Genomic DNA, 9700 nt, shown 5'->3' with positions numbered 1-9700 from the left:
ATATACATTAATTATATATTACAGAGTGATGTACCTAGAAATTTTCTATGGTGAGGGGGGATGCTATAAATATATTAAATGATAATAAGGAAGTTCAAAGTTTTTTTCATATTTATTTATTTATAATTGCATTATTCTGGGTACTTTTTTTAGAAAATAATTTAATTATAATAAAAATAATAATTTTTATTTTGTAGGACATTTATAATTTCGAAAAATATTTTATACTAAAAAAAATAGTTTTTATTATTATTATTATTTTTTTTATAACAATATTCATTTTTAATTTTATATTTTAGAAGTATAATATTTTTCAGAGAATTGTTTAAAAATCAAATTTCGAACTAGTAGTTAATTAGTTGTAACATTTTAAGTGTATATTTTAAAGTTTAGAAAAGCGGAGTACCTACTGTGGACACACATCTTGTGAAATTTAGTTTGATAATAATGAAATTTTAACGAATTATAAACTATTATCACGTTTAATAATATTCAATTTTACATGTTTCTTTAATTTTATATAAAACACTTAACATATTCTGATTTATTGATCAATTGAGTAAGGCATGCTCATTGCTCAATATTATATTAGATTATGTTTTTTATGTTTCAAGTTTTCAATACTGTATAGTGATACTAGTTTTAAAAAAAATATATATTATAACGAGGTCAATAGGGAACTGAAACCACCTTAGCCCCTTCCCCGGGTACGTCATTGATATATTAGAGGTAAATAAAATAAAGACATAGAGCTATAATTGTTATATAACTTATAAAGTTATAAATTATTATTATTTGACATTGACATGTACAGTGATATATAAAAATAATTATAGATACATATTCATTATCATTTTTTCACTCTTTCACCAATCTTTATAAGTGGCAACTTTCTATGATAAAAATTATTTTTATTTATTTCATTATTATATTTACACCTAAAAGATAAATTAAAAAAAAAAAATTTATAAATTGCTTCATTAGGGAACACAAGTACATAGGAAAATATGAATTAAAACACACTGTGTAGTGTGTACCATTCAGTTTACTCCATCAAATGGCTTAAAAAGTATGAAATACTTGCCAAATATACGCCATTACTAAGCCATAAAAACACTTCACTTGTACAATAATTTATCAATAGCGCATTTCCCAAAATCCCAAACGGCTAAACATAGTCGGTAAATGTATTACAAGTCAACGAAATAGTCATTATACTTTTATATACCTGCTTAATAAATTTGCAATCGTCAGTGACAATTTATATCTAAATTACTCGGTTGTTTTAAAAGTTGTTTTTGGTATACAGTAGAAACAATTATTTTGCCAGTCGTGAGAAGCCGGATTAACATGATCGGTGCATGTTATAATTACAACATTAATTTTAAAACAATTTCTATATTTATAATAACAAATTGTTAATAATAGCAAGGTTCAAAAGTCCAATTATCCTCAAGAAATTAAGGCCAAGTGCACCTAACCACACTTTCTTTTCACGGATGGATCCAAAACAGACGCCGGCGTAGGCGCTGCAGTTATATTCGGTGAAACCAGACGAATGCTCAAGCTCCCTGACTATTGCTCAATCTATACGGCCGAAGCCTTGGCTATCTCCCATGCACTAGATATTATAAAACAAGACTCAATAAACAAATCCATTATACTAAGCGATTCCCTTAGTACACTCACAAGCATCCAAAATCACTTCCAACCTAATAGCATATCACAAAAAATTCAGAACCATATATCATATCTTCAAACCAACGCACAGACTATCTCCATGATATAGATACCTAGTCATATCGGCATACCTGGAAATGAGATAGCAGACACATATGCCAAACAGCCCATCTCATCTCCTCACTCTCTAATCATCGGCTCACATACCCTACAAGAATCAAAACACTCCATTGCTGATTACATTCTAAAAAATTGGCAACACTCTTGGTCAACCCAACGTACTAAACTAAATGAAATCAAACCTAGCATTCTCCCATGGCCAACCACTCCACTTCCCAGGCGTCAAGAAGTAATTCTTAATAGACTTAGAATTGGTCACACATGGTTAACCCACAAACACCTAATGTCCAAAACGAATCCCGAACCCTGTCTCTCATGCGGCGAAACACCTACAGTCAAACACATCATATGCTTCTGTCGTGAACACAACGATGTTAGAGCCAACCTCAAACTAGCTGATAATCTCTATGAAGCTCTTGGCCCTGATCCGGACAACACTCAGAAGATATTTATTTTTTTTAAATTAACTTAACTATATAACCTAATCTAAACACCCCTTCACTCCCTAAGCTTGAATTGTATAAATATCCCTCCTTTTTATCTTCATATGTAAAATTTAACATCAGCCAATAATCTATGTTATTGTGGCTTAATATTAATAATAAAAAAAAAAAAATACACATTTTAAAACTGTGGTTCAATATACCTATTATCTACCAATACGACGATATCTATTGTATTCTATTTTTGGTTCAAATGTTCAATATGTTATGTATCTACAGAAAAAAACTAAAATGTAATCGATTTATAAGCTTAGTACAATTTAGTACTGCTCATAAAATTGATAATAAGTGATTCACGTTGAAAAAAAACGATAAAAGACACTAAGAGTTTGAGGAATTAATCCAGGTAAAATTTAAATAAATCCTCCAATAGTTCCGAGGTTAAAGAAAATAATTAAAATTATGGAAATCGTATAATACAAGATTCCTTAATTTTTGGTCCATACTATAAAAAAAGATAATATTTTAAAATACAATTTACAAACAACCCCAATAAGCATGTGCTTATAGCTTAACTATGAAATAATTTACAAATGTTTATAATTTCGACTAATTCTGTCAACATTTCAACTTCAAAAACTTAAAAAAAAAAATACCTAAATATTTTCTACTTAATTAACTTAAGAGGATGTTGCACCCTCATATTTTATCTCCGTCTTGCACACGTATGACATGGTAAATTTTCATTCCTGGGATTCAATAGTGTGCTTTTAGTTTTGATATTAGAGTGAACTGCAGACCTATTATCAAACTTTTAGATAAGAATATTATCAATGTTTTTTCGTTGGTTTTTTACGATATTTTAATTTTTGAGTGAATTATGATCATTTTAAAATATTTATATTTTTTATACTCATAACTTATTTAAAAATCAAAATCTCGTAAAAACCAACGAGAGAATACAGATAATGTTCTTACCTAAAAGTTTGAATATGATCAATTCACTCTAATTTCAAAACTAAAAGCACACTATTGAATCTGTTGAACAAAAATGTACTATGTCATACGTGTGTAAGACGGAAAAAACACTTGCGGTGCGACGTAGTACCAAGTCAAAAGCATTTGCCTACTATATAATATCGTGTACACACTACACATACTACACATACAAACACACACAATATTAAATTGTCGCTCAACTTAAAATTAAGTACCTACTACCTAACCGGTTTGCTTTAGTTAGAGTTGATAGTATACATCGTCATTGAGTAGGCACTGTAATGGATGTAATTTGAATTCAATGATAAATTTGTATACGATGAAAAAACAATTCAAACTGAAGACGGTCAACTTTTTGATATCCAAGGTTGATAAACAAACATTTTAATGATTATATTGTTAACATTTCTTACACACAACTATGAAAGTAATATTTATTTTTTTAATATTTTAACTCTTTTTGGCTATTTATAAATATTTTCAGTCTTTAATTTTGTTTAGCTTTTTTCCCGTGAATACTAATAGAAATGTTTGAAAATTTAATACAAGATAATACTTGTATACAATTAGTAGAGTTTTTTGATTTACTCGCCATATGTGTGGTGGCCGGTGGGATAGAGTTTTGATACATTCATTTTATTTCTGCTGGAGTTTTACAAATATTTTGTAATGACATTTTTAAAATAATATTTACATATTATGTAGATTAATTTTAAGATATTATCTATTAATATTGTAATTCTATTCACTCTGTTTTGCGATAAGATAGCATTAACTCAAAATTTAGTTACAATAATATAATGGTATAAATATAATATATATATATATGTATTATTATAATAATTAGATAATTACTTATTATTTATTGAATTCCGTGTTTTCTATAAAAATTAAATCAACTAGGTATTGGTTATAACAATAATAAAATAAATTACTTTAATAGCATATCATAAAATAAATTTAGTGATATATACAGCTGAATCAAAACTCAAATTAAACATTTGGTTAAATATATACGTCTTATTTTAGTTATTCTTTAAAATCATGCTGTATAATATGTTGATAGTTACTAATACGTAAAAAAAAAGAATTGATATCGGAACAATGTAAGTAGAGTTTTAGAAAGATATAACAGTAGACAGTAGTAACTGCAGTAACATAATAATAACGTAAAAATTAACTTAGTGTGCTAGCCGCTCGATAAAACATTATTAAATTATTGTCAAAACAAATAAATATAAACATATATTTATAAAATTTCAATCAAAATAAATGAAGTATAGTAAATAAATAATTAAATATAAATAAAATCAATGTTCATTAGGTTTGGAGTAAACATTAGGTAATATTGGCATGCACGCAGTGATTGATAGAAGTTATACATCATTCTATACCTGATATAAGTTACAAAATACTATAGCCATCGAGTATTGACAAAGCAAAGTCCTTAGGATAGTCTCATAACACTTTATTTATTCTTTTCTCGAATTCTCGATTAACCCAATTTTTTTTCTAATCTGCATGAGAAACAAAATATTTGTATATATTTCTTTTTTTTTTTTTTTTTTTTAAACCTATTGTGAACTAAATTCTGAAATTTTAGTTGCATTGTACTTCGATTACAATAAAATTGTAGTTTGAATCCGTCTGAAAACATACATTTAATTTATTTATATTATTACAACCTATACGTATTTACAACTTGTTAGTTTATCAATAACGATTGGGATTATTTTTTAATTCATTTATAAATCTGTCGCCTGCTGTATTGAATCATGAAACAAATGTTATCCGCAAAGAAGATTATATTGCTAATCATTTCGTTTATGTTTTAAGTATTTTATAATATCATATTGTATACTTACACCATACAATAATACTATTATACTAATACACGTGTTGATGTGTAACCCGTACAAACAAATCGTGTGGAAAAGTGTAAATTGTGCTTTCAGATGTTTATTTTTTGTGTTTACAAAAAAATAATAAATTATTCAAAAATGTATAAACAAATGAATTTGTAATACTATTATAACTATACACACATATTGATAGCTGGGATTGTTATACATTTATTTATTTTTACCTATCTTGCAATGTACCTGCATGTTGCAATATTAGTAAAATATTTAGTTATATACTGATTATCAATCATAGTAACCATACTAATATTATTTAGAAAAATAATAAATATATCTACTATTAAATAATGAATATGAGATTCCTATATAAAAAATTCGTATCACGCATTGGGTTCTGTTGATAGAATTTTAAAATCTTATTAATTTTAAGCAAATATTTATTTGTATTAAAATCTTAACAACTAGGATTCAAACTATCAACTTATTGTGAATTGTGTAATTCAATAGTGTTATGCATTCATTAATTGTAATATAAGAATTATTATTGGCAGGCATGGTTAGAATTGTTAGAAAATATTAACTGACGTGTAAAATATAATTATGAAATATATTGTATGTACTGTGTAATCACTAATAAGTAATAAATAACTAAAATAAACCACACGGGTCGAAGTGCTGTATGGAGCTATAACAGGTCAGGGTAATTAATAATTAGGAATTCCTTTTAATCATCTACAAAATATTAAAATTAATGATTTGGCTAAATTTAAATTATTATTTTTCTAATTATTACTACAAAACAGTCTATTTAAATGGAATTTGATTTTATAACTTATACGGAACTTCCAGATGTTTTTTGATATCTTTTTGAAAATTTTCAGAAAATCGGAAATTCCACTAACAACTAGTACTAATTAATTGTCAAATGATAGTATAATTATTCCTTCTTGACTAGTTATATAATTATTTCGGATTAGCCCGTATAATACAATATTTTTCTGTAAGACATTTTCGGAACATTCTGATTTCCATTTTTTAAATAAAATAGTAGGCGATACTTTTAGACAAAACTGATTCAAGAAATGGTTATCAATTTTGCAATTGATTTACTTGTACATTAAGAATTAAAAATAAAATTTTTACGAAGTACAAATTACAACGAATAAATAAATAACGGTTAAAAGAATACAACTACATAATATAGTATATTATGTACAAAAGTATATAATAATGTAAATTATAATCATATTAATAATTAATATTATGTTAACCATAAGATATACTTCAAATTATTACAAAGACTAATTAAAATCTATAACTTATATGGGTGTTAGATAGATAGTACGTGTACGAAAAATTATAAGTTGTGTTTTCCAAGTGTAATAAAAGCTTTCAAATTTTTACTTTTATTGATAAAAAATAAAATTTGGGCGATTGTAAACTCTCCTGATGGTAAACTGAACGGAGTGATGAATGCATTGATTTTACAATGATGTGTGTTTTTTTTTTTGTGTACAGCATAAGTAGTCGAAATAATGCTTCAATTTCAAACTTAGGGGATGGTTTCCGATGACAAAGTGAATATTCTTGGTGCATTATAGAGGTAAACAGTTTTCAAAAAAAATCGAGAAAAACAAAAAAAAAAATGATGGAAAAACGGGAATTTTTACGCAAAACCAGTTTTTGATCAAATCGATTTTTTTATATGGTTGTAATTCAAAAACTAATCACTGTAAAAACTTCAAATTTTTACCAAATGTTTATGTTAGTGTTATCTATATACAGTTTAATTTTCAAAAAATGTTGACTTTTTTGAGTTATTTATAGACCACTGAAATTATCGATTTTTTATGAGCATTTTTTTTTGAAGTGTCGATAAAAAAATGTTAGATGACCAAAAAATTTTGAAAATTTAATACAAGGCTCCTTATGAGTTGTTCTTATTGTAGCTAAAAAAAATTAAAAATTGTTAGTCACAATTTCTTTTTATTAGCATTTGAAGTTCAAATATTGACAAAAATTCGTCAAAACCATGAATATTTGCAAACTATTTTGTAGCTATAATTCATAAAAATTAATAATTAATTGATTAATCATGACTTTTGCAAATGCGTCCTAATTGAAAAATAAAATATTTGTTTAAAAATAGAATGTATGACAATATTTAAATATAATATATCCTAGACTGACAAATCATCTTCGTTCAGAATCGTTTTTCGTATACAATGACACCTATCATTGCATTCAAATTTAACCTACCCTAGTCCGAGGTTCACCCCACCCCATAATGTACAGCAGAGCGGTACCCACTTGCCCGCTATTTTAATTTGAAATTAATTAAATAAATCAAAATAAATTTCAAAGTATTTTGATAAATATAATATAAATATAAATAAAAAATCATGTTTAAAACTAATTACTTGCAAATCTTCAAAAATTTAACTTTAAAAAAAATGGTTAAATAATTCAATATATATATAAATGATACATTTTTCAAGTCTTTAAACGTATAGTTTTCTTTTTTTATACTAATTTATTTTTTTGTTGTATCTATATCGACCATATCCATTTGGATTTTTAAACAATTGAATATTAACTAATGAATTTAATTTCTGGATTATTTCACAGAATACCTGATCAAAATGTTTAGATGTCAAGTTCTTACAAACTTTTAAACTAATTATTAAAATTTCTATTTATATTATTTGTTTAATTCGTATTTTTATTTATAGTATATAAATTATGTATGTTTCATTAAGCATAACGAGGAAGTACTGATTATAATTTGTTTTGTTTAATGCTTCAACACATTTCAACGGAAAAAATTATGAGATACTTAATTTATTTATTTCTTTTAATATAGAGAAGGTGGGGATTCTTTACATAGACGAAAATAGCTGAGACGATAAAAAATGTCCGTAGGTAAATTGCCTTACACTCTAGATATATTTTTTTTTGGTGAATTAATAAAAACTTCAAGCTATATACTTTTACATATTATAATTATTTCTATAGATAAATAAGTGGAGTGAGTGAACGAGGTAACTAGGAGCCTAGTAGGCAAATTTCCCCTTTCCACAATTTTTAGACCATGATATGCTTGACAAAAAAAAATAACAATAACATTTTTGTCACGAGTTTTGTGTGTATAATAATTAATCATTACACTTAAATTATATATGTATTGATATTTTAATGTAGGTATATGGTTATTGATTATTTCAGTTTTCGCAGAAGCAATCATAGTGAAGCACAAGTAAAGTCTACACGATGACATTACAACAACATAAAATATTGGTTCTTCTTCTACGAGGACAATTAAAACGTACATAAGGTCGACCACGTATCTACATTTCAGAATAGATTCAAAGATCTACATAGTTATGTATTAAAAATATTAAACAAATAAGATTTATAAATAATGATAATTGGTAATTTTTTAAAAGTACCTATTCGTTTCTAAATACAGGTGTACATATTTATGGATTATTATACGTGTTTACTGTAAAATGAAAAATGTATAATTATTTAATATTTTGTCGTTTATAAATTACATTCGATTTATTAAAAATTATTTTTAATGTCGATGACCCTCCTTCCACTTTTGATCTTATGGGTTATGCTTATTTACCTCGCAGGACTTCCCTCGACTGCTAAATGCTAGTTTCGTCACAAAACTACAAAAGAGTGGCATGAGAGACTGACCCCCTACCGATTATTTTGAACTTGATTTTCTAGTACCGTAGCTTATCTTTTACTTTTGTAAAGTTTTATAAATTCACCATCATCAATCAATAATTAAATTAAAAAACGAGACCATTGTCGCGATGCGCTAGGGTTAGAATCTATAAAAGTCCACATATGCGGTCATAGGTATGTGATACATTCATATAGATAGTAGGATAACACTTACCTAATATTGTATTTATAATTTTTTAAAAGCGTTCTCTTCTCTGCATACTGGAGACCAACGACGGTCAAATAACACAGCTAGTGTTGTGTTTGGCGATTTTATATTTAGCTGTATCTACAAACGGAACGGTATAGCTGTGACGGTGGTAGGTAAATTTGCTTATTTGCCATTTTTCTTTTTTATAACGTAAGCGACGACCAACGTGACTATTTTAAATGATTCGTTTATTATTATTTCACAAATAAAACACCACAGCGAAGCACAGAGAGTGCGTTTCGAAGCCGCTACGGGAGCTATACTAGTCAGTATTAGATTATTATAAGCGTTAGTATGATACAAACACAGAATTCCATTTAAGCGGATTACAAGTGATGATTTGCTGTCCTTGTCTATGATACAACTATACAAGTGATACAACCTAAATAATATATGAGATATATTGGTGTTCAAACGAACCAATCTATTTATGATGATGCGATAAGAATTCTGAAAACGTTTCATTGTTTCAAATTCTTAAATTTGAATGATTAGGCGCGCAAATCGTAAAATTGAATATCTACATCACATGTTATGTTCCAATTTTTAAAATTTACTCTATTTCATTATTTATATAGATCGCAGGCGTAAATTGGCGAGGCTTAGCTTTAAGCAGCTCTTATCCCAAATAGTTCTTAACTTAACTT

General features: G+C 26.7%; 1 pseudogene; it reads left to right on the top strand.

Moving 5' to 3' along the window:
* Window positions 1–1495: 1495 nt before the first annotated feature.
* On the top strand, window positions 1496–2290 carry LOC112598231 (annotated as a pseudogene).
* Window positions 2291–9700: the final 7410 nt, after the last annotated feature.

This window comes from Melanaphis sacchari, unplaced genomic scaffold (genome assembly GCF_002803265.2).
Source record: "Melanaphis sacchari strain LSU unplaced genomic scaffold, SCAv2.0 Contig45_pilon_pilon, whole genome shotgun sequence".
Taxonomy (NCBI): Eukaryota; Metazoa; Arthropoda; class Insecta; order Hemiptera; family Aphididae; genus Melanaphis; species Melanaphis sacchari.
Note: the sequence above shows the minus strand (reverse complement) of the source record. Positions and strands in the feature narration are given on the sequence as shown.